Here is a 27156-nt window from a genome sequence, read left to right as displayed (position 1 = left end):
TCATTACGGCTTCTTCTACCACAAGCTCGGATCTGTTTTCCTATGCTCAGATACTGACTTTCACGTCTCAGCGAAATTATAAAACCACAGCATTAATAAATTCAATCATTAACACCAACTTTCCACTACACGTGAATACGTTTTCTACACCCACCTGCAACACAAGGCATGCAGGCAATGGCAACTTCAACCTTCCCAATTGTAGAAATGTATATGGCAAACGGGTAATTCAGTTCACTGGTGCTAAAATCTGGAACACAATTTTAATTGAAGTTAAATTTGCCCACCAATTTAATTTGACTTGCAAAATACACTTTGCAATCAGTCATGTTCTTGACCACAGTGAAGATCACGTCCATAATTTGTATTGTCTCACCTGGTACATATCTCTCCCTTTCTTGTTTTTTTTTCTTCTTGGTTCTGATTCAAGTACGACTGTTATTTATTCTTCAACGCAGTCTTATGCAAAAATTTTGTGCTTTCTTTTCGGGTGCCCCGTCTTTTGTACTTTTTACACAATTTATGCCATTAGTTCTTTTTTATTACTTTTGTACTTAGTACTTAGTAGCAATTTCGTATTTATTGTCATGTGCGTTTCATTATATATAATGTACCTTTGAAGATATTCAATCAGTAAACTTGTATAAATATTCATAATAACATCATGTGCTCTGCTCCAGACATGTAAAATATTCATGTATTAGATTGAACCACTAACTAGCCACACAGGCTAATGGTCCAAATATTTTGTAACCAGTTTTGTATTCAGTTCATTGAATAAACACTGATTGGTCGATTGAAACTTTGCTCTCGAACCCAAGGTGCTCAGTTAGATAATATCAGCAGGTATAAAAGAGTTACGTGACATCAAACAACGCCCGCAAAGTACGAGTATCCAGGTAAGCCCAGTCCAAAAATAAATGTTTTTTTATTGCTTTACAAACAACCATTGTTAGATACAAGACCTCATGACGGCGGAGATGTGAAAAATGGCGAGATCACATTTGCATGCATGTTAAGTTGTAAGATCGCCCCCCAAACATGTACAATTACTACTTTAAACAACAGTTGGACAAACGAATATTTCCACACGGGGGGGGGGGGGGGGGGGTTATGAGACAAGAAATTTTGTGCTTAAACCGACATTTTGGCAAGCAGTCTTCTCTAAGTTCACTCCCCACTGCCCCCCCCCCCCCCCCCTCTCCGCGAAGGGTAAGACTATTTGGCAAAATATCTCCGCCAACATGCTGTGCTGAATATTTATCTCTTGAAGCCTTTATTTTTTGCTCTGTCTTGATTTCTATCTCGTGTGCCTGTTGCATATATATGTCGTTCCAATGTCTAGCAAACTATTTTATGAATGAGTTGCAGAGCAACGCTGTGTGTGCCATCAGCAGGCTTGACGTACCAATCAAGGCAGCAGAGAAGCACTCGACAGGTGGAGCACCAGCAAACGTTAAGTAAGAAAACGTAACACACAATCTACATTTTATTATTATGTATTGCAGTAGCCGCAAAATTTTGAGCAAAGAATGTGAACGAGCACAACAGCTCATATCTCTGGACAAAGAATCTGTTCAGAAAAATGCACGTGTAGTCGGGTTTGATATAGAAGCTAGATGTGAAGTCAAATTTTACTGGGCAAAGACGGCTTGTGTTGGTACTATGAATTTGAAGGAACATATTGCATACTTTTATATGCTCTCAATAGAACAAGCCATATGTAAGCAACCATATGCCTTAGCAAAAGGATGGAAAAACGTACTTAAATGGTAGATGCCTAAAAGTACTTGATAAATGTGGAGCAATTGAAGAAATACATTGTATAATGGCAAATGTGCAGAGCTGCATATAATAAGAAATTGAACACAATCCTCAATACTTGAGGATGTTCCACTAATAAGGACATTAAATATATCTTCGCCCTCTACTAGACTAACTGATGCAATTCAACGGCATTTCATCATCAAAGACGATTGCACACAAGTCAGCACCAATGAGCATGTACTCTGGCTGTCTACAACTCAACAACCGGTCACCTTTTTTTTAGGGAACGTCACAGAGTGCATGAGCAGAACTACCCCTTTCTACTTGACTTACAAATAAAGATGAAGACTACAATGTCTTTTATTCTTTCTTTTTGCTGATTGTTCAATTTATTTGGTTGCATCGAACAAATGATTGAGCCTATGAAAACAATTCCCCCCCTTTTTTTTTTCATTCGAAGCGGGAAGCTCGCCTTATGGTAGAGTTATCTGCCTAGCTTAGCACACGACGCTTTCTTGGTAATCAGTAGTTATGAGGCAAAGTCGCATGCCATCCTCGGGTGAAAATGTTCCACACACGTCCCCTTGCCCGCGAGTGGCGCTGGCGACCACTTCCAGAAATTACATGAACAGACACCCAAATCGACGGGGACACTTATCCAAGTTCCATCGGTACAGTGTTAGACGTGTACTTTGAAGGTTTGGGATCAGATCACAAAGATGGAATGGGTGCTTTCTCGTCGACTTTGATTCCTTTTAATTTAAATTATTACCCTGTGGTAGAGCAAATTACTTTGGCTTTGCTTTCCTTGACTTAGTGGTCTGTTCATTCAATTGGAAAAGAACACACAACACAAGTTCACAGCGTACACTACTGAAAGTGAAATGATTTAGGAACAGTAACTATTTCCAGCTTTTGTAAACTCTCAACTTGCACAATGTAACAGTTTTATTTCAGTTCCGCGTCAGATTCCATGTCCTATAAGCATGTCTTCAGGTGCACCAGTGTACTCAACTTGGACGACATAGTTCAGTGGTTAAATTGCCAGTCAAATGTATTTCGCATGAGAAGTTGCGTCCATGAAACACTAAGTACAATGATAGTTGCAAGCACATGCAGTCTTTGGGATCTCTTCTACAGAAAAAAAAAAAAAAAAACATGCATCCACACGTGACTTGGTCACATTAAACTACAGTATCATTGCTGGAGCAGCGAGAGGTACTAAACTAGTTAGTTCAGGTGTAGGAAAACGGCCCTTAAGATAGGAAGACTAGGCCTGTTATAAATAGATTCGATTTGATCAGTATATAACAAAATTCTTCAAATTATTTTCATGGGCCTAGATGAGCCACTGTCAACACGATTACCACATCGCAAGGGCTCCCTGAAAGGGAGGTGCTATGAATACCATGAGATGTCACACACCGACATGTTAAATGGTGGGAGCGTCGTTGAATTTGGCCTATTCGTCAATCAATCAATCAATCAATCAATCAATCAATCAATCAATCAATCAATCAATCAATCAATCAATCAATCAATCAGTTTATTATCATGTCATAAAAGGGTGTTACAGAGAGTAAAATATACAGACAAGGTACAATGATAGTTGCAAGCACATGCAGTCTTTGGGATCTCTTCTACAGAAAAAAAAAAAACATGCATCCACACGTGACTTGGTCACATTAAACTACAGTATCATTGCTGGAGCAGCGAGAGGTACTAAACTAGTTAGTTCAGGTGTAGGAAAACGGCCCTTAAGATAGGAAGACTAGGCCTGTTATAAATAGATTCGATTTGATCAGTATATAACAAAATTCTTCAAATTATTTTCATGGGCCTAGATGAGCCACTGTCAACACGATTACCACATCGCAAGGGCTCCCTGAAAGGGAGGTGCTATGAATACCATGAGATGTCACACACCGACATGTTAAATGGTGGGAGCGTCGTTGAATTTGGCCTATTCGTCAATCAATCAATCAATCAATCAATCAATCAATCAATCAATCAATCAATCAATCAATCAATCAATCAATCAATCAGTTTATTATCATGTCATAAAAGGGTGTTACAGAGAGTAAAATATACAGACAAGGTACAATGATAGTTGCAAGCACATGCAGTCTTTGGGATCTCTTCTACAGAAAAAAAAAAACATGCATCCACACGTGACTTGGTCACATTAAACTACAGTATCATTGCTGGAGCAGCGAGAGGTACTAAACTAGTTAGTTCAGGTGTAGGAAAACGGCCCTTAAGATAGGAAGACTAGGCCTGTTATAAATAGATTCGATTTGATCAGTATATAACAAAATTCTTCAAATTATTTTCATGGGCCTAGATGAGCCACTGTCAACACGATTACCACATCGCAAGGGCTCCCTGAAAGGGAGGTGCTATGAATACCATGAGATGTCACACACCGACATGTTAAATGGTGGGAGCGTCGTTGAATTTGGCCTATTCGTCAATCAATCAATCAATCAATCAATCAATCAATCAATCAGTTTATTATCATGTCATAAAAGGGTGTTACAGAGAGTAAAATATACAGACAAGGGTCCCAAAGTACACGACTGCAACGGGACCCTCGGAGATGATTACAAATAATAAAAGCACAAGCAGCTGTTAGAATCGTAGAAACAAAAATATACGAAGCAGAATGAAAACAAAAAGGCAGTGGAATCAAAAAACAAATAATACAGCGTAAAACAACACAAAGAAGATAGATCAACTATTTAACAGGTACTCTTTTAATGAGTTTTTAAATGAAATTAAAGAAACTTTGCATTTTAGCGAAGTGGGCAAATTATTCCATATGGTGATGGTGCAGAAGAGAGAAGATGATTTACCATAGTTAGTACGAACCTCAGGGAGTAAAACGTTATTATTAGCCGCAAACCTAGTTGTGTTAGTATTAACTAACACCTTAGGATCAATTAAATTAGCAGAAAGTTGATTTCTTATTTGTTTATGCAGAGACATAATTAGATTGAACCTGAATAGACAGCTAACAGTTAAGATTTCGTTGCATTGAGTAAGGGGAGCGGCGCTTCTGTCGCGAGAACAGTTAAAAATAGCGCGAATAGCTCAATTTTTTAGATGTTTTACGGATGAAAGATGACACTGGTAAGTATTCCCCCATATTGCGATGCCATAAGTGATATGAGAATAGATGAATGCGAAGTAATGTGAAAGGAGTGCTTTATGAGAAAAATATGAGCGAGCTTTGAGTAATGCGCAAATGCCGAATGCTGCCGTTTTTCTAATATGTGCAATATGTAGAGCGAAGTTAAGGTTAGCGTCGAGGTGAACGCCAAGAAAAGATACACTGTCGCTGATATTAATCAAATGAGAGTCAACTGTGAGCTGTGGTGAGGAAGTTAACTTGCGTTGAGCTGATCTAAAAACCATAAACTTAGATTAATTTGGATTAATAATTAAGAAATTTTCCTGGCACCATTTTGACACGCTACAAAGTACAGCTATTATTCATCAGCTATTCATCAGATATTATGCGATCCCGGCAGGCTTATTCTTGAAGCTCAAGTCTGAAAGGCCCATGTCAACGTTTTCCCCACCATTTCGTGGGCTGTTTTTTTGCAATCAGTCACGGCAGCCGACTGAAGGAGCCTTTTTTGCTAGGGAATCGCACTTGCAACAGTCTACTCTTGTGCAACGAAACCATTTAGGAATTTATATTTATACGTGCCTATCTGATCGAGTAATATTTCACCAGACTCACTCGCATTCTCTCAAGGGCGTGCTGTGTAGATACATGGGACAGCGGGCGCAGATATGCAAGCACATCGACATCTTTCTCCTGACACACGAACATGCTTTCGAAATATATTACCAGCGTGAGAATGAACAACTGGACACCTCCACCTTTCGCCCCCTGAAGGGGATACCTGCGCAAGCCAATGGGTAGGTTGTTCAAACTTCACGGTGTGAAAGCACTCCGATGATGATTTGAAATAGTGGGCGCAATGAAGACCACAAACTAAAATGTAGACACGAAAAAGAAGGCGCCCTGCATGTGTCTTTTCGTCCGTCGTCTTTGCGTCTACTATTTAGAACCATTCTCGGTACAGCTTTCACACGTTGAAGTTTGAACAACCTACCCATTGGCGTGAGCAGGTCTCCCCATCAGGGGGCGAAGGGTGGAGGTGCCTAGTTGTTCACTCTCACAATGGTAATAAATTTTGAAAGCATGTGCGTGTGTCAGGAGAAAGATGACCATGTGCCTGCATACCTGTGCCCGCTGTCCCATGTATATCAACCCGGTATGCCCTTGAGATAAAGCGAGTGAGTCTGGTGAAAGATTCCTCGATCAGACTGGCACGTATCAATGTAAATTCTTATATGGTTTCGTTGGGCAAGAGTGCACTGCAACCAATGCGATTTCCTTGCAAAAAGTTCACCGGAAATGGTTCGAAATAGCGTATAGGCGCAAGGACAATGACCGAAAAGGGAGAGACACACGAGAAGCCTTCCTCTCCGCGTTTGTCTCCCATTCAAGTCTGCTTTCTTCGCGCCTACTATTTCTAACCGTTATTGAAGCAGCTTTGACACCGTGAAGGTAGAACAACGTATACTCATAGGCGTGCACATGGTTCCACTTTGAAGGGAACCATGTGCACGCCTATGAACCATTTTGTCTGTTGGATAAACAGTCTGAGACGCACAGGTTGGCAGGCTAGAAGGAAAAGGAGCCACCCATTAATCGCGAGGCACCTGTTTTACCAATGTACACCAGTTTGCCGATGCATACCAGTACTGATTTTTGACACTATGTTTATTATACCACGACGTGACATTGAGATCAATAGTAGCCGCTGTTACAGATTGAAAGGAAGGAAGTTTGCAGTTATACTAAGTATATAACGGACTGATTACGATTAATGGTAGATGCAATTGCAACGTCAGTAATTGATTTATTATAAAATTGTAAGCAATGTGTTTGGCAGTGCAGTAGATTGGCGAAATTCAGCCAAGAGTATGAAGTAATCGCTTACTATGCAAGGAAGTGTTCTGCCAACTTTTATCTCTCCTTCACCTGAGTGAAAAGAAGAGGGTCACCAGTAATGTTTTCAGCGTTGCAGTTAACAGACTCGCAGACACAAATGTAATGTATTGTATTCAACGGCTTTTCTAAGCTTTTCCTTCGTTTCAATTGAAACAAAACATTCAGTTGCCGTATTCAATATTTCTCGAGATAACCTGGTTATGTCACTTCGAATACAGCTACTCAAGTCAGTGGTGGCTAACGAAAGAGGTCACGCCGAAATTACGCGTACATGACGCGAACTGAAGACTGCGGAAACGCAACTGTCTGCGTTACCTAGCCCTGAATTTCTGCTTTAAATTCATGAGAATTTTGCCCTTATTACTCACTAATTCAAACGTGGTGTGAAGTTTTTTAGCATAGCGACTGGTATGCCAGATTGCTCGAAATGACCACGTCATGTCGAGATGAACGTGATCTCGAAAGATAATCTTGACTCCGACGGACCTAGGTGCATGTTGGAGTCGTAATGAAATGACCCGAACTAAGGAGTGAAAACGAAAGTGTGTGGTACTTAACCCTAAAATATCCCGTTTGAAACAACGAGTAGTCCACACAGGCTGACCCAGTCATCTCAGGTCTTGGAGCAAATGTCCATGAGAACGCAGAGGGCGCTTGCACGTATACTAAACGCTGCCTCCTGGGAAAAGTCGTCTTCAATAGCTAGCAAGGGCTGGATGGCGTATACATGTTTATGTGGGATTGTCCCTTGCGAGTGCCAGGTGCGAAGATTGGCAAGCTGAAAAGAAAGTTAGTTACCTTAACGTTGATTGAGCGGCGTACACTGAAGACTCAATATAACTAATTCTGATATAACGAAATAAATGAAGAATAGTCTAGCAAAACTGTTATGGTTACACCTTTATAAGAACTTTTCGGTCATAACGAACTTATTTTGGTTCAAGATGCTACTTTATTTATAGAGGCTTGAGTGTACAATCCTCCTGGATTTAAGAGACACAGATATTTTTTGTTGCACAACGACTGCCATGTGCAACTGCTAGATATATGCACGATTTTATTGAGAATCTCAACACTACGAGAAATACGGATTGATGCAAGTGCCATGCTCACTTCAAAATCACACCAATGTGGCACGAGCTGCACATTGAAAATGAATGCATGTTTTGCTTAGCCCTACATTGTCGCATTTGATTTCTTGGGCACTACTCCTGTAAAAGTAAAGAAGACACAGTTTGGCAAGAATTATAGAAAGTCTGAACAGACACAGCAAACAAAGGCTTAAGGGTAGGAGACAAATGCTGACTGAAACCTTTATTGGTGTGTGGTTTTTTACTAACTCGCATATTGTTTGTCACAGAACCACTTGAAATATCCGAAGCTTATCGCATGAAGAGATGTAAAAATAACTAACTGAACCACTGAAAGAAGTAATAAAATAATTCATTTTGGGGTGCTAGTTGATGGTCTAGCACTTTCTGCAACATAAAGTAGATATTGTTTTGGTCACTTCTTCTTAGTCGCTGTTTGCGAGTTTTAGGAACATCTTCCATGCACGCTCTGTTAACGTGCGTGTATACTTTTTGCTAATAAACAAACTTGAGCATCTCCTTGTATGCCTTTCCTTGATTATATATTTACTCAATGTGGATTTAGTTACGCAAGCCGCCATAGAGAGCAAAGACAGTGCTTGACTGATGTTAAGGCCCCGCCAGGCAAAAACACCGTCTCCCGAGATATGGCCTACTGGCAACGTCTTCAGTGGAGCAATGGCTGGACGAAATACACGAAGCTCTAGGATAGTACATTGCATGCACCAGGTGAAGAGCTGCACGGTAAAGCTGGTGAGACTTCACTCGCTTGTTTTACAAATATATACATCGAACTCCAGGCAGTTATAGGTTGCACATAATCCTTTTCGGCACATCGTCCTAATTTGATTGATATGTAGGGTTTAATGTACCAAAACCACCATATGATTATGAGAGACGCTGTAGTGGAAGGCTTCAGAAATTTTGACCTCCTGTGGTTCTTTAACGCGCACCCAAATCTGGGCACACGGGCCCTAACACGTTTCCGCCTCCATCGGAAATGCAGCCGCCGCAGCCGGGATTCAATCCCGCGACCTGTGGGTCATCAGCCGAGTACCTTAACCACTAGACCACCGCGGCGGGGCGTCGTCCTAATTTAAAGACTACTTTTCTGTGCACTATTCACAAGGAAACGACCAAAAACTTTCCGCTAACTGTGAAATAAGCATTTCTGGCGCCTATTAAGTTCCTTTATAGCAGTTATTTTAAGGATATCTTGCTGCATGTACGAATGATCAAATCAAGGCAAGACATAGTGTAACAAAATATTTGATACGATTGTTTCGGCAGGAATTATTTTTTTTACCTTTTTGGAAATGCTCACTGCAACCAAACTATTCTATGTATTTTGGCCGGTTGTTCATTTCAGTCTACAAAAATATAGTTACTGAATGTATAATAGTTATAATATTTGCATTGTAATTGACATCAATTGCTGTAAAATACGGTAATTTCTACTCCTCCATTTGCTTTAGGTTCTGACTTCAGAACCTTATTATGTAGTAAATTTTATGCATTCTTAAACAGTCGAAAATGTGTCTTGCAGCTTGAGTAATCAAATGGATCGCTTTGTACATTACTAAAACGAACATGAATAGAAGCGACTCACTAAACGAAGACTGGAAACCCGGGATAACACGTTAAGTTACTATGCACACTCAAGCTTGCTGGCACTCGGAAACAACGGCGAATGGCAATACAATGAACGTGCCCAGCTCTCTGCACCACATTGTGGGCTCACCTGAAAAATTTGCGCCGCTAACGAAATTCACAGCTACGATGGCTGCTTCAGCGAACCTTCACGGATCACTGGCGGTGCCTCTCCTTGTCAGTGGTTCCCAGCTTTGCAGTCTTGGTGTTGTCACCCCTTTGCAAAGCTGCATCGACATGTCTCATAATCACAAAGTGGAAATGTTTAACTTATATATATTAAGGTTCTACTTTCCAAAAGCAAAGTAAGATCACGCGCATGTTAGACAGGTTTTCATTCGATGAAGTGGAGTTCACAGTGTGTACCTAAGCCTATGTCTACCCAGGTTTCCGCACTTTTATATTATTTCTAAATCTGTCCCTAGGCATAATAATTATTTAAAAATATGCAGGGTTGCTTCGTGTAGTAGAGAACGGAAGTGCTTGGCTTCCAGCAAAAGGCAGCTACTGTGGTTTTAGTCCTATAGCTCTGATCGGCACAACGCCTTAGCTTCCCCGTGATGCATTGGCTGCAAACACAGTGAAAGCCAGCACGTTTCGACATAGCCAAGCCTAAGGCTATACGAAGCTTTAAAACCCGTTATATATTGTGTGCAAGGGGTTATGACACTGGCACCAAATTCGCGATCTTCAGCAAAATAAAATAAAGTAGAGGATCCACTGTGTCTCCACGTATATGAATATTGGGTTGTAAAAGGATGTTTTGGGGCAGAAAGAACTCTGGAGTTGCCGGCCATTAACCTCTGAGCGTAAGCAACCGCCACTTCGCCATGGCGTGGGTGACGTCAAATGTGCTGCATGAAGCGCCGGGAGCCGTCATCTTCTATCAAAGTTGCAGCAGCTGCGAAAGGCTTACTTTTTACCGACAAGGTGTGATGTGAAATTGCTCGATAAGATGTGCAGCTGGTTGCAGAATAAAAACCGCCAGGCCTGCGCGGAACGCACAGCGTAGTCGCAGTGAAAAACTGGAGGGCCGGCATTTCAGAGCCCTTTCTAAAGCCTCTGCAACTGCTACCACACGTTTTTTTTTTTTTGTAGTAGGCCGGTATTCACTATGCTATTCTTCGTCATTCTTTTAAAAGTGTGGTATGCGCTACACACTCGCAAACAGATTTGTGCAAATGTTCGATGCAATGGCTGACGACGCATAAATATGCCTTGAATGGGTATGTGGAGTTAATACGTGATCAAGAACAAGCTTTTGTAATAGGTTGGAGCTGTCGACGGCCCGCTCACTATGCCTTCGCATTGTTGTACGCCTGGTTGTTCCTGTGCTGTTCTAAAACAATTTATTACTCATCCTAACACGATTCCTTTTCAGATGTTTTTCTGTATGTTAACCGCTGGCATTTCTCGTACATTGTTGTCAATCTCCGTTACATTGTGTATTCAGTGTACTTCCTACTATCTGGATAGGCTGTACTGTACTTGCCGCAAATTGAGCTTGTGTTCTGTCTTGTAATCATGTTGTATTCCCCCCACTGTAATGCCTTATGGCGCCGTGGGTATCAAATAAACAAATAAACAAGACACCCAGCCTGCTTATGGCAAGTTGGCAACGGAGTTGCAAGCACCGGTGAGGCTCTGTGGCATAGTACTGGGATGGAATGCGGGGGATCTGGGCTAAAATCCCGCCATGTTTTGGGGGTTTTTTATATACCTTATTTCTTGCGATAGTGCTTACGGACACCTGCTTTCACTGTAAAACAGTTCGCCATAACTGACCAAAATGCAGACGCTCGAAAAGACATCACAGCTCATGAGGGCATCGATGTTGCCCGACTACACTTACATGCGTTTATAAAACTTCACTTACCAAGTACGCACTCGACAAAATACGAATTTCGCCAGCTTGATTGTAAACCTGCAAAAAATGAGCCCATATAGCATGGATTGTGAAAATTGGGTTCCACGGCCAGTGGATGATAGAGACATGTGCGAATAGCAAACTTTAGGGTTGAAGCCAATTAGAATAGTATGCATCACACCTTGAAGAAAGAAATCAGCCTATTTGTCATGACCGAACTAACCCTGCAAAATGTTTTAAAATGCAAGCAAGGCTTGTGCAAATGTCTTTTTGATTCCAAGGAAGAAGCAACCTCCAATGGCCGCAGAATTTGATTTTCGGTGGAATGCAAATGCTTACCTGCAAAGTATGTCACATTTTTAAATTTAGTATACTTGGAACTTATAAGCCTGCATAAAAGGCTTCAAAACACAAAGGAAGAATGTATTTGAGGGTAATATGTTGATTTAACTGTAAAGAGAGGCTCTGCGGGAAGCGGCCTTTTTTTTAAGGGTGTAATCACAGTATAGCACTCTCCCCCCCCCCCCCCAATGCAGTGTAAGAAACTTTACATAGGCGTCGCATGCAAACTAATTTACACAGGACACTTAGTTCATCTCGAATACATTGAAATTTACAACAATTTAAATTCAAATGTGAGCGAATTGGAATACGTTAATATTTGTACGAATGTTCCAAGTGCTCGCATATTCACGCAAGCCTAAAGGTTTGTGGTGCAAAACGAGCAGGCGCGAGAGAGACAATTTGATAGGATTTCTGGCATTCTGTCCTCAATTCTCATTCCTTGTTTTCAGTTTGTGCCCCAAATATTTGCATCAGTGCACCCAAAATTACACTCTGGTAGAGCACCTTGTAATTGTCATCGGCAGTATTGCTCGAAGTACGAGAAACCATTACGCGAGACAGTGTCGAGAGGATGTCAACCAGGAAGACCCGTTCAGTACCAGAAGGAATGTGCAAGGTCAGGTGTCAGCTCTCCTGGTGCAAGTGAAGGAAATATACTGCGCAGGTTGAGGACTTCGTTATGACAAATGTCAGTTGGCAGTCTCAATTATTCGCAATGTACTATCACGAACACTACTGCATAGAACACAATAGCGGGTGGTGGATAGACTCGAACCTGACATATTCGTATAAAGCTGTCAAAAATAGTGGTAATGGTGATGCTTTCTCGCAAATCTTCACCTCCAACCACACGTTCATTTTCGGGGCGAGAGCGTGACAGTGCAGCGCCAACTTATGCACAGCAATGTGCCACCTTTTAAAGTTTACTTTGCTGCACCCCGATTCTTTTTTGTCTTGTATACGCACGCAAGAGAATTGAAACGCGGCGTTTCGTGCCGAGCTAAAGATAACACACTGCCATGTCTTGGTTATGCTAGCGAGTGGCCAACGATATGGAATCAGTTTTTTTTTTATCTCTGCAACAACGAGCCGGGCGTGCTGAGATTTAGCGGAAGCACAGCACCTTCAGTGAGTTTCCTACAGCAGCCGCCCCGTTCTGCCTACGATAACACTTCTGCTCGAACAGGTTTATAGCACAAACTCACAAAAGGTTTCTAAGCAACCAATGAAGTTGAACACGCATCTCCTGATGGTACACGAACTTCCTCGACAGCACTTCACCAGCTTCGTGACTTGTACGGACCCACGCATTGCAGTCACCTCAAGGTCAGCATACGAGTGTGGCCACCAGGAGTTGTAAGGCAGATGAGAAAGACTCGTGAAAGAAAAGTGTAAAACGGTCTATGCACAACGCGAACCACTCCTAACCGCAAGACCCATGGACGATTCATGCACAACATTCTCCAATGTCAGCACAATTGAAACGCAGGGTTGAAGACCAGAACCGGAAGTCGATTCCTATACGTGACCGTATAGGAATCGAACGCAAAGATTCGAGGGACAGTAACTGCGAAGTAGTAGCAAGGAGTGTTAAGGAGTGCACCCGACACTTAAAGAATATCAAAAACTCGCGCGTACATCCATAGTGGCATGAACACTTTTCACTGGCGCTGATGATACAACTCTATAGAAATAAGCACTTGAGATAACCCCGCTTGCGTCGGCAAAAACCACGTTCAGTACCAGAAGTAATCGGCACAAAACAGTGGATGGGAGCACAACGGCATATGAAGCTGGACATCCTCCCAACGGAAATGCCAAAAGATCTTTAACAGCTAAAGGCTGCCTATAGTGTCCGCTGAAAATCCCCTTCGCCACACGACTCGTGTGGTGATGGTGGTCACAGCGGGAATTGATATAGGTTGAACTTTGGGAAGAAAGCACCGGAGAAGAACTACCCACTGAACAACATCCAGCGCAAAGTATAATATCGACCTACGTTGGCCTTTATAGTCCGGCATGTGCGTCCCCGGAACGTCCTCTCCGCGACTCCTAGGGTAAAACTATTTTTTCGTTTGTGCGTGTTGTGCTGCTCGTCTTTTTGCTGCGGCCATGACCTGTCACTAAACCCGCGTATAACTATGTTTCTCAAGTTCGAAGCTGCGAGCGCCATCTTCCCAGCCAGTCTCCGTTTGGTTTCGTCGCGAAGAACAAACACCCTCAGTGGCAGTTGTGCCGAAGTTTGCCTACCTGTGCCCTGCCCAATCAGGCCTAAAATTATACGGCGCGAGAAAACTGGCGTGTGGTAATAGTAAAATGCACACCACCCTCGCCGAACCCCCTTTCGCTCACCTATTCGATGTAACTTCTTGCCAGAACGTCAAGGCATATATTCTTCAGAACTGCCAGAAAAGCAGCTCGATCCTTGTCCATGGTCTCCACTTAGCAATCGTGCACGGGCCTTGGTACATTATAGTTTGTAGAGCTACAATGACACACGCGTCATTGCTTACTTCCATCAAATTCAGGAGTCTCCCATGAAATAGTCACGATATAATTACAAAGCACACTGTATGGGGCAGAAAGCTCCGGATGAGAGAGATACTTCCGACCGCCTGGAGCCCTTAATGCGCTCCAAAAATTAGGTTCAGTATTTAAGAGTTGGGAAAAAAAATCGTTAAGAGGTACTTTCGTTTACAATGTTTACCGTTGTCAGTAATTTTCCCACAAACAACCCTTGCACAATCGCTGAAGTTAGCTTGAGCAGCTATGTTTGCTTATAATTAGCGAGTGCATTATTCATAGAAGTCTTTATACGAAAAGTGTGTCCCGTTGACAATTGCAAGATCTATATATTGGTGGAATTGCTGTTTGCCGGCATGACAATGTGGCACCCTTGGCCAGGAGTCGAACCCGTGTCCTCAAATTCAGTGGCACAATGCAACACGTTAGCTTCTCAATTACTGTGATGGGTACGAGCCGTGAAGATACATTACGTCAGATTGGCAACAAAAGTGCGTGTTATACTTAGCACTAAGTTGTCCTGTTTCACAGTCGTCAGTGAGGGACTAATGTGTACATCAGAGCCAACACGGTCTTAAGATAACAACAGCTTTGTCACGGCCTGACTTGGTTATTTTAAGCAACTGTGCGCAGCAGTCGTATTGAAAACTGTTCCCATTCGTATCCTCCAGTACTGTACATACGCACTGTTAAAGGGAACACTTGCACGCAGAGCGTGTCTAGATTTCATTTTCTAGCATAAAAGCAAGGCTTTAGATTTGCATATACTGGTGGTTGACAGCTTTGACTCTTTCCGACGAACAACGCGCACGTTCAATGTTTCCACATCCACTTGCATTTAGGGGGCTATCAATAAGAAAGGTGATCATTCGAGTGTGTTTTAACAGCGACCGGGACCGTACAAGCATCGCGCTAAGTGTACGACTTGTACTTACGAAAGGTACCACGTGGGCGGCAATACACTCGAACCCGGAAGGATGCCTAATCAACTTTCGCCAGGAGTGAAAGTTGACAAGCTGAAACGACAGAGGAATAGCTCGTTACTTCCGACAGTACGCGTGGCAATATGATTGCGTCGCAACTTACGCGAGCCGGTGTAGACCGGCATCGGGCGAGGAGTCGTGTGTATAATGGTGTAGGTGTCCTTCGCCATTGTACATGAACGCGGTGTTCTTCATACGCCTCATTCACTCGAGAGAATGAAATCATGAAAAACACCGAATCATATGCGGCCTGAAACAGGTGGTGCGCTCATTAAAAGACCGAAGCGCACACTAAAGGCACAATATGAATGACGCCTTAAGTGCTCTCGCGTCTTTCCAGTCTTACAGCGTCATTCAGAGCAAAGAACCAAGTAGCCCATAAATTTCGAAGTGTAATATGGACTTACTTTAAACAGTGCTGCAGAGATCTGGATAAGGTCAGAGAATCTGACCAAGGTACAGACCACGTGCGCCAACGCGAGAAAAGCAAGTAAGAGTTGAAACTGCGTTGGCACGACAACTGAAAAGACGCGGACTGTAACAATTATTCCCGTAAGCTATTTCTACATTGATCATGGTTATTTCCCATCATTACATGAGTCAATGGAAGGCACGGAACTAAAAGCAAGGAACGCCCGACGAAGGTCTCGTGCCTTTTACACGTTGGCAGCAGCAGGGATGGCTACGTTTCCAATCGTAATGGTAAGAAAAAGAGAAAAAAGCAACTAGGTTCAAATAAATGAATTTTGGGGGATTAACATCCTAAGAACAAACGTAGCGAAGATGAAACACGCCTTAGCGGAAGGCTTGGGAAATTTCAACCTTTAACATTCTCTAAAAAAATTTAATTAGGCCACTAGACCTTGGAATGAGACTTATCATTAACAGATTGACATAAACAGAAAAAAACATTACATACGAGAACAAGTAAATAAGAGCGAAAAAAAAATAGAAACCATACCTAAATCGTTGATCGAGGCACGCCCATGATGTGCCAGTTAAGTCGATGCAAACTTAAATGTTAACAGGCTGAATCCGGGTGCAATCAATACCACATTTCACACCAGGAAATAAATTATGTCAAAATGGTGGCCGAGAGTACAACAGCATTCCTGGCTAGCGTTCGATGCGCCATTTTGAGAGAAGACCCTCGACTCCCGTAAAGTCTCATTAGTGCAGTTCACCTCCTAATTTGTATGACGCCGCTGTTGAAGCTCGAAACGACGGCGACGCTTGTGGTGGTTCCCGACAAGTTGCTGGTGATGAAACACCTTGAGCATGTGCTCCAAGTTACTAGTCCCAGCAGCGACAAGAATTTAGAGCGGCAACAGCATCAAAGTAGTTACTGAAGCTTTAAAAAAAAAAGCAAAACACAATATCTTTACAAAGTGTGCCGCAGGGCGAGCATCAAGATTTCAGGGAACAAAAACATACTAAGCTACTGCGTGAGTGGAGAGACGCAATAGTTAAGTACTAACAGGATAATCATGAAAGGGTGGGTGCGCAAACACCGAGACCAGAGAACACAAATGCGGCTCATGTTGCCTAGGCTTCTTGTGTTGGTGATTGCAGGCTCACCATAACGAACGAGTTTTTACCAATTTTTAACACATAACTGGAGAGTACAACGGAAGTGAACGCAGTAAAAGTATGGACAATAAAATACGCGACCCTCTACAGTCAGTCAGCACTACCAACTCCGTGTCTTGGTGTAAAGCTATTTGGAAGTAGTAACTATATGATAGCATAGGTCGGCGAACTCACTAATGAGTAAACTCGCTCGGACTCGCTTAGATCGAGCCGTGAGTCTGAGTGAGTCCGGGCGTGTAATATTTTCGTGAACGAGTCCGAGCGAGTCCTGCTGTAGAGGGTTTTCGCGAGTGAGTGATTCCAAAGCGCTAGATGTACTTCTTGAGACTGAGTGAGTTGCACATTCCAACTGAGTGATATCTATCTATCTATCTATCTATCTATCTATCTATCTATCTATCTATCTATCTATCTATCTATCCATCCGCCTACGACTTTTAGCTCTCCTGGCCGTTTCGATAATGGTATCGATACCAAACTTGGTATGGAATGACATGACTATGAAGAACATATTTGGGTAATCATAACATGAAAATCGTGACATGTCATGAATGTTATGATTTACATTTCATGGCCCTGCAGCTCTTGCGGTGGTTTCTTTCACAAGAAATGTTGCAAAACTGGTATGGCATGACATGATTGCATGGCGAACACAAGTGACAGACCCTAACATGAAAATCATGACATGCGTGTCATGTAACAACATGACTACATGCCACGCTCATGATGCGCTCGCAGCCGTTTAGCTAGTGTCACATATACCAAATTTGCTGTTACAGTACGTGAATGAATGACGAATGTATGTTACTGGTGCAGATATGGTACACATGAAATGCGTGTCATGTAACAACGTGACTACATGCCACCCTGATGATGCACTCGCGGCCGTTTCGCTAGCTTCACATATGCCAGATCAGGTATTACGTGGCGCCAATGGATGACGAAGGCATGTGACTGGTACAAACATGATAACCATGAGATGCGTGTCTTGTGAGAACATGACTACATGCCACAGTCAAGGCGCCCATACGTTTCGACGTAACGCAGTGCGCGTGCCCACCGGCGTTCATTTCGTCGCGTCACGCCGGCGTTGCCACGCCAGGCGCCGGTCCTGCCACTCGCAGGCGCGCGCCGCGCTGCGTTGCTTTGACGCATTCGCGTTTCAGTGCGCCCGGCGTCCCTTCGTCACGAAAAAAGGGAGAGGCAGTGTTGTCTGAGTAACGCATCGGCGCCAAATGCAACATGGTGCATTTCGCGCCGGTTGCCGTCGGGCTGCGCCAACGGACGCTTTTTGCACCTGGCGTCATATTACAGAGTACTCGCGTTTTGCTAACGTAGCATGGCTGTGCCCAGCGTGCGCGCGCGTCAACGCTACATTGGAGTACATTGGGCTCTTCATGATGCGCTCGCGGCCGTTTTGCTAGCTCCACATATACCGAATTCGGCGTTATGTGACGTCAATGGATTACGAAATGCATGACTGGTGAAAACATGATAATCCTGACACGCGTGTCATATAAAAACATGACAACATACCACGCTCATAGCGTGCTCGTGACCGTTTCGCTAGCTCCACATATACATGTGGTATCACGTGACGTGAATAGATGACGAAGGTAAACGACACATCCAAACATGATAATCATGACACGGAAGTCATGTACGGCATTGTTTACCTCCACCTCGTAAAGTTGTGCTGATTTTAAAGTGACATATCAACATTTCTCATTCGTGCTTCGCATATCATCGATTCCCACTGTATGCGGGATCTGCCAATTTTCGATGCGATTACGTCGAACGTTCGTTTTTTCCTCCCCTGACGCTCTTTTGTTTGGCGTCTCTTCAGCAGATAAAGCCTCTGCCCTAGCACGGACGAGTGCACCGCGGTAGCGTTCCTCGTCATGCAGTGCAAGTTTCTGCTTAATATTGCGTATGTCAATTTTATACACTCCCGGTTGTTTGCACTCCAAGTCAATAAGTCTTTCCAAGGTCACTTGGAGTTCCTTTTCTCTCTTTTTCCTTTCGTAATTGAATGCGCAAGAACAATCAATAGCCTTTATTTTTATTCGCTGCTTGAACTCTTATCATTGTTCTGCAAGTTTAACTTCATCATCCATTTTTATTTCATTGATGTAGTTCATTACCTGATCTAAGAAATATTCGTCAGTGATCAAAGTGGAATTCATCTTCCACAGCTCCCATGAAAAATTTCCACTTTCTGTTTTCTCTCCCATATCACATTTAACTAAATACTGATCGCTGAAGTGTATTGGGTAGACGAAATACGTCTTACAGTGGCCTATTATTTCAAGCGACACGTAAATGCGATCAAGGCGTGCATGGCTATATTTCCCTGAAAATGTGTGAAACGCGGTTTCCGCGTTCCGTCGATACACCAACCCGCGTCTCCTAACTCGAATTCAGTAATTATGTCTGCTAGCGTCCTACTACTTTTACCGTACATGGCGCGTCCGTTTGATCGAGCTCGCCCGTTGAGGACGCAGTTAAAATCACCAAGTTATACAGATTTCCTTTCCATAGTGAAGTGCTCTTTTAGCTCTGAAAAAAAAAAAGTGAGCGTTCCTCGCAAATGGTTGGGACACAAATACACACAATTCGCCACTGGCATTCATTTAATACAAAATCACAGGAAACCAATCTACCAGACGGGCAAGAGAAGGTATCTTGCACTACCAGACCCGGTAACTTCTTAATGAACAAGACACAGCCTGCAGACGTGCCTATATTGATTGGCTTACAGTTGCACAGTAACGCGCCGTAAACCTCAGCACCATGCCCTGGGTCTCTTCCTCACCGTCTACTTTTGTTTCTTGTAAAGCAAGTACATCCAGATCGTGATCCACGAGCAGAATGTAGACTTGGCTCTGTGTCCGCTTGGAGTCTTGTCCCTTCCTCCACCTATTACTGACCGCGTTCTCGCTTGAGAAGTGCGTTTCTTGGTCCTTGGCTTCATGCGTTGTGGTTTCTTTCTTGGCTCGTCCTCTTCTGTTCACAAGGCGCCAACCTGCTTCGTTCTCCTCATACTCTTGTTGCGTGATATCTTCGCCATCCACGCTCATCGTAGCCATCCTGTGGCATTAACCCGATAAGACGCCGCCTTGAAGGGGCTCAAGACGCCAGCGTCCGTGGGCTAGGCCAAGCGCATTATGCACAGCAGCAGGAGGCAACGGCGTCGTGCGTTCGTCGGCGTTACAGAAATGTGGTCGATGTGCCGAAAATTAACCGTCCACCTACTTGAGAGCGGTATCGCGGGGTTCCGTGGAACTTCCACTTTCTTCACTGTAAGAAGGCGTCCGTCAATTCTTCGATTTCACGCTGAGAATCACTGAGAATCTGCGGAGCCGACGCGACATGCGTGTTTGCACTCTGTGGCCCCCTGGCGGTCCGTCTCCTTCGGCGGAAACAAAAAAAAAAAAAGAGAAAAGGAGCGTTGCAGTGGGAGACGCGTAGGAACGCGTCGACGGCGAAACAGGCATACGAGAGCCACTGACAGCGTCGGAGTGAAACAGCCTCAAAGTGAAGTAATCCGCCACCATGATATTCTACCAACCTTCAGCACAGTAACAAATATACGCTTCTTCAATTTTCCGGTGTAGTTGCTTGTCTAACAGCTTTACTGCATCTTCAAGTTACTAAACTAGCCATACAACTACATAAAAACTACAAGACGCCGCGAATACAGTGTGCAGACGACACGGCGCGAACGAACATGTGAAGGGGCTGAGCGCCCTTCCCATTGGCTGAGGGGCCTGCAGCCTCCACAGTGAATCCAAACGCGTTGAGCGCCCCCCAACGCTGCTTTTGCCGCGCGCGCTCATTCGTTCGCCAGACCGTGGCCGTGCTGGAACGCTTCCCTAGGCCAGACGGTCAAACGAAGCAGCAGCTGGACGGAGAGCCCCGCGGATGCAGCCCGACATGGCGGTGGAAGACCATCAGAAACGTGACATCGGGGAGCCGGTTGCAGAAGTGCCATCGCTCTCAGAGATTAAACACCCGCTTGAGCATCGGTGGAGCATGTGGTTCTACAAGAACGACAAGAATCGCAGCTGGGAGGAGAACCTTCTGGAGATATCCTCATTCGACACTGTCGAGGATTTCTGGGCGCTCTACAACCACCTAGAGCTGGCCAGTAAGCTTTCCGTCGGATGCGACTACGCTATGTTCAAGACCGGCATCAAGCCCATGTGGGAAGACAGCCGCAACAGGCAGGGAGGTCGTTGGCTCTTCAGTCTGAACAAAAGCCAGAGGTCAACGCACTTGGACAATTACTGGCTTGAAATCTTGCTTTGTCTGATAGGAGAGGGCTTCGACGAGTTCGGCAACGACGTCAACGGTGCTGTGGTTCAGGTTCGCAACAACCTCGACAAGATTGCCGTCTGGACCGCAGATGTTCGCCGAGCTGATGCCAATCTCAACATCGGCAAGACATTAAAGGCGCGGCTCAACATGCATCCTCGGAACATCATTCCTTACCAGGCTCATGCCGATACTCAGTCCAAGCATGGTTCCACGGCAAGGACTAGATACCAAGTCTAAAGAAAAAAAAATGAACAGACCCGGGAAGGAAAACCTCAACCAAGACGGTCGCTTGAAGGTGCTCTGTTTTGAACGGAAATGAAACTGAGCAATGTGGACAAGTCTACAAGAAACACGGTAACAAGTGAAACAAGCAAATATTTTCTACTTTTGTAGCTGAGTCTGTCTTGTGACCGTTACATAAATTTTTGAAAAATAACTTCTCTGGTGTAGTTCCGTTCCTTCATTAGCTGTCGTGCGTTTCGGACGCTCGGATCCGGTTGACGTAAGAGCAGCGACAACTGTCCTTCGTTGCCACGGTATACATCGTTTAACAACAGTACGTATTGTGATAATTTATTGTGGTATCAAAGCGCTACGTGCTTTGTTATAGGGAACGAAATCGTTCGTGTAGATAAGGTTCTTATCGTGCGACGCCTGGTCAGATATGTTCCCAGACCTTCATCGAGTCATAGAAAGGTGATTTTTAGGTGTCCGTAATAAATTATAGGCCGAATATGTCTTGTTGATTGATTGATTGATTGATATGTGGGGTTTAACGTCCCAAAACCACTATATGATTATAAGAGACGCCGTAGTGGAGGGCTCCGGAAATTTAGACCACCTGGGGTTCTTGAACGTGCACCCAAATCTGAGCACACAGGCCTACAACATTTCCGCCTCCATCGGAAATGCAGCCGCCGCAGCCGGGATTCGAACCCGCGCCCTGCGGATCAGCAGCCGAGTACCTTAGCCACTAGAACACCGTGGCGGGGCAGCTCTTTGACTAACCTGCAGTGTAACGCTGTCCCTCCACCCACCCCCACCACGCATGCTCACGCCTCGTGCCGGCCCAGGAAGACACCCGCAAAGCTTTCGCTCTCTTCCTCCTCTTTCGCCTCGCAAGGCCGACGCAGACAACGTCTGCTAGTAAAAAAAAAAAAAAACAACTGCTCGCACTGCAAAGTCGTTCATTGGCACATCAGCGTCCCTCCGCTCGTTGAAGGCAATGTTTTACAATAAATACGAAATAACAATTAAGTATTTACACAACTTTCACGCGATACCCCCACCACTATGCGACAAATTTACTCGAGTTCCCCCATGAGAAGATGAAGATGTGGGCAGCATTTTTTTTTTACTTCATCCTCTTCAATATACTCCATATAACAGAACTTCAATATAATGGAACTTTATTTCAGAGACTTGCTTATTGGTACATTTCATCAAGACGGTGGTCGTCGAATTTCTTTACGAGATATATCAAGGGCCGAAGCACAAGATGTGTTCAGCTGTCCCTGGGGAGCCACAAGAGTCACAATTGGGGGTTAAAATAGCAATTAACTACACTGAACGCAGCACCTATTCGTAACCCGTGCAATTAGCTTGTACTGTACCTTTTCGTGGTTGGCAGTCATCTAATACGCATAATCTAGATTGAGTTTGTGAATACGGTGGTGATCTTGACTTGGTAAGGACCAATACGCTACTGTATAGCTTCTCGGACGAGTGTATTCGATCATTCCAGCGACGCAGGCGGCGCCACGTGGACGTGCTTCGAAGCGGTCACACGGAGATAAAACAGCGACGCAGTTAGGTCTCTCAGTAGTTATAAACCAATGAACGCGTCTTCATGCTCTACGACGCGGACGTAAACGCTCGAGACATGGCCGTCTCGTCCGCCATTTCGACCTTCCGCAGCGCCGCCTATAGTCGCTGAAATGGTCGAACAAACAGCAGTGTTAGTATCCGGTCGTGAAAACGAAATAGCCAGTATTGCGGCGTTATCGTGAGCCATTATCGCTTCCCCATCGGCTTGCTTGTTTCAATGGATAGGCCACCGTGTCTGGAATCCACTGATATCTTATACGATGACCACTTTTCACGGATGTATCGTGTGATGCGGCGACTTCTTGAACGAGAAGATAATATGGCCCCCGTTTTAGCGACGAGTCTATTAAGTGCTAGTTTACAATCACAAAATATAGTCACGCTGCGAGGAGGCTGCGCGGGTGGCCCTAATCTCTGCCACCGTCTATTTTGTTCGATGATATACGCGGAAGCGGCGCTGGTCTTAAATCTTGGTATGACGAATGACGAACACAGACCCGTCAGTAAATAAATGTGTGCAAGAGGCATATTCGGTAGATATAAACGATAATGTTAGTTGTTTCTGGCCACGCGAGTGCATACACCATTTTTTACCCACTCCGGGAACGGATAGGCGCACTTCAGGTCTTGGGATTACTCTGCAACTTTCGCGGGAGCAATGATGATTTCATGGCGTGAGATTGCTTCTGCGAAGGTGCTGTCCGGTCGGATGGATCGTCGGCAAAGGATGGCGATCATGACAAGTCAATAATGCCTGAGCTTGCAAGCTCAGGCATTGAGGACATTTCTTGGGCTGCTAGGCTGTACTTCAACGCTGGGAGCAATTGTTGAACACATGACACCAATAGTTATCTTTCATGCGAACCAGAGTATATCTCCTTGACCTTCGTGTAGGTTTGTTGGTTCTCTCCGGAGAAGTTGGCAATGAAAGTCCAACTAGAACAGGCGTAGCACCTATCGTAAGAAGCTATCTGTATGCATACGTGTAAGTGAGCGGTCTTGAGATAGCAACCGCCTCTATGTATATGCTTCCAGTTACCCCGTGTCCGTTTCTTCGCTGTTGAGCTTGCTCTTTCCAAGTGAATGTTGAGCAGACGACTTTTCTGGAAAATCTGTCCCACAAAGCACCCAACCAATTTGAAATAAACTTGGACTCTCCTCCATGCATCGAGAAGAATGGTGCACACCGAGATCATGCTGTGATGTCCTCTCTGGCTTGTGGTTCGACCCTCCATCAACGCATCCGTTGAGAGATATCGTATGGCCTGATTGGGTGACGAAGCGTGACTTGGGAGCTTCGCAGTAGAAAATTGGCCGCTTGTATTGTCTTGTTGTGACGCATAGTGAGAAATCCCGATCGATAGGAGCGTTCGGAAACACTTCAGCATGTCCAAGCTGATTTGAGACGCTCGGTGGATTTCGTGCCTGATTGTTTTCTTGGCCGCGATATCCTCTCTTAGACGAAGGCTTGCCGATCGGGGCCCCGTCCACGGACTTCTCTAATCACCTCTAAATCTTTTGCTTTTATCTCAAGCTTATCTATCTGTCTCTTTCGATTACTCCTTATCCTACTGCTACTGCTGACGTGTCGCACTGGTCGTGAGATCAATTTCCGGTTGCGGCGGCTGCATTTTCGATGGAGGCGAAAATGTTTGTGCGCTTAGATTTAGGCGCTTCTTATAAAGAACCCCACGTGTTCGAAATCTCCGGAGGCCTCCACTACGGCGTCTCTCATAATCATATCGTGGTTTTAGGACGTTAAACCACAGATATTATTATTATTATTATTATTATTATTATTATTATTATTATTATTATTATTATTATTATTATTATTATTATTATTATTATTGCAATCATGGATCTCACTATTCTTTTCATACGGCACAGTCGTCCAAGACTGTCATGTCTTGGACGACTGTGCCGTATCGTATCTCCGATAAGCCTTCTTTTGTGGATGGCCTCTTTGTCAGTTTTGATGGACGTGTGGGCGTATAATCATGGTTGTTTGCCAATAGCTGTGTCTTATATTCCTTCCAAGGCTGGCCCGCGCGACAGTGCATATATCCTCCTCCTTGAAAATCATTCTTTGAAAGCGTGCAATAGACGTATGTGAGGGTGATTCACCATAATCTGTGATGCTCCTAAAATTGCTTCGAGTAGTCGGAACGACTGGCGAATGTGCGAGTTTCATTGTCGCTGATCGTTTCCACTCGCAGAACACACACTGCGAGGTCAGTGTCACGATCAAGAGACCCAATTCGACGACTGAGCCTTTGCAGTGTCCATTCAAACGCCATTTTGATTGCGACCAATCCTAGAATTTCGAAGCTCCTTATTACTTCTGTCATAGCTTTCCAGAGATGGTCAACCTCAATCAACAAGCTGATGCCGGTCTCCATCACCGCTTCAAGAAACTTCTTTTTGCCAGCGATAACTTGGTCTTACGAGACGCAAATGCTGTATCATGTGGCTATCAGCTCTCGGCGGAAGGATGTGGGCACAGATAACTGGGACGACTATTGCACGAACGATGTGGATGACAGTAGAGTATATAGCTGCACAGAATAACTTGAAAAACATCGAAATCTTATCACCAAAAAATACGGAGACAAAAGGACGAGACACAGACAACATGAGTGCGAACTTCAAACCACGTTTATTTGGGAACACACATGAATGTGTATCAACTCAAATCACAGCAATCTCACGCCTTCCTATCTTACAGATAAAGTAGTATCAAACATCATACAAAAACAAGAAATGTATAGTCAGCAACTGATCAGACAAACGCGCATTCGTAACTGAGACGGTGAATAACTTACAAATTAACTTACAAAAAATATTTTACAAAACCTTACAAAAGCCTTCCGAAAAACCTCACAAACTAAAACTGAAACATGCATTGCGCAAGCATGTCTTGGTGAAACAAAAAAAAAACATGTTAACTAGGAACGACTCACGCCGCGCGCTACATGGTTGACTCGTCGCTTTCACGCGCATTAAACCTGACGCGCACCTAACGTACGCGTTGAAACATGTCTGTACGTGTCACCTTCAAGACCTACGCCAGCCATCGCTTCAAACCACGGAGGATGCTTCAAACGAATCTTCCATACAGAGCCTTCATGTGTCCGTGTCTCCATGTTGTAGGGTGGTGACAACTTCGATCATGGTTGCTTACAACTGGCTGAAACAGCCACCATACTTGAGAAGCCGCCATGTTGGTTCTTAGCGGTCGATCGTTTACCTTGAAAGCAGCATAAGTTTCAACGAGGAGGGGTGGTTTTTTTTTTAGCAAGCTCTGAAAGCAGAAGGGTTGTTTTCTGAAGTCAGCCGCCGTTTCGCAGAACAGAAAAAAAAACGTGTTCGTGACTCGAGTTTGCATAAAATACCATTAAAACAGTTAATTTCTCCCAGATTGTAGACCCACCGCAGTGGCGGAGTGAGTAAATTTAGGAGGCTTATATTTGCGAAGGGAGAGAGAGAGAGAGAGAGAGAGAGAGAAACTTTTTATTTCAATCGTAGAAAAATGTCGAATGGGGCTCTCAGTCCAGAGCTCCAACAGCCGCTGCTGCGTCCCGCGCCCGCTGAACCAGCGCCCGCTGGCCACTCGGGCTTTCATCACGCAGCATGGCCTCCCAGTCTTGTAGCTAGGGTAGGAATAGGAGAGGAGTTGGCAGAGCACCTGGCTGGCGGACGCTGACATTCCAGCGTTACGTGAAATAACGTCTGTACCACTCCACAGCCAGGGCATTTGTCAGGGTAAGAAGTGGGATGGAGTATGTGGAGGAAATAGAGGCTCGAAAACGTGTTCGCCTGCAGTTGACGCACCGCAGTTGCATCTTCTCGTGTGAGCGTGTGGTGTGGTGGAGGGTACCGAATGCGTTCTAGTCTATAGTAATCGAGAGTGTCTCGATATCCTAGAAGTTCCGTGGTTGTGTCCTCCTCATCTGGGTTGGACAGCTCTTCCTCCAGGTCCCGGTTAGTGAGTGCTCGGGTTAGTGAGTGCATGAGCGCAGTCATGACCGGGGAGAAAGGCGTTCCCAGAGGTCCAGACAAGTCGGAACTTGTGTGGCGTGTGGAATGTGGTGTTTGAAATTTGGTGTGTGTGCTGTGAGACAATACGCCGTGTGAAGGCACGGCAGGTATCCGTTGAGT

The 27156-nt window shown here is 44.4% G+C and overlaps 1 pseudogene; it reads left to right on the top strand.

Moving 5' to 3' along the window:
• Positions 1 to 20670: 20670 nt before the first annotated feature.
• On the top strand, positions 20671 to 21901 carry LOC142769215 (eukaryotic translation initiation factor 4E pseudogene; annotated as a pseudogene).
• Positions 21902 to 27156: the final 5255 nt, after the last annotated feature.

Source organism: Rhipicephalus microplus, chromosome 1 (assembly GCF_043290135.1).
Source record: "Rhipicephalus microplus isolate Deutch F79 chromosome 1, USDA_Rmic, whole genome shotgun sequence".
Taxonomy (NCBI): domain Eukaryota; kingdom Metazoa; phylum Arthropoda; class Arachnida; order Ixodida; family Ixodidae; genus Rhipicephalus; species Rhipicephalus microplus.
Note: the sequence above shows the minus strand (reverse complement) of the source record. Positions and strands in the feature narration are given on the sequence as shown.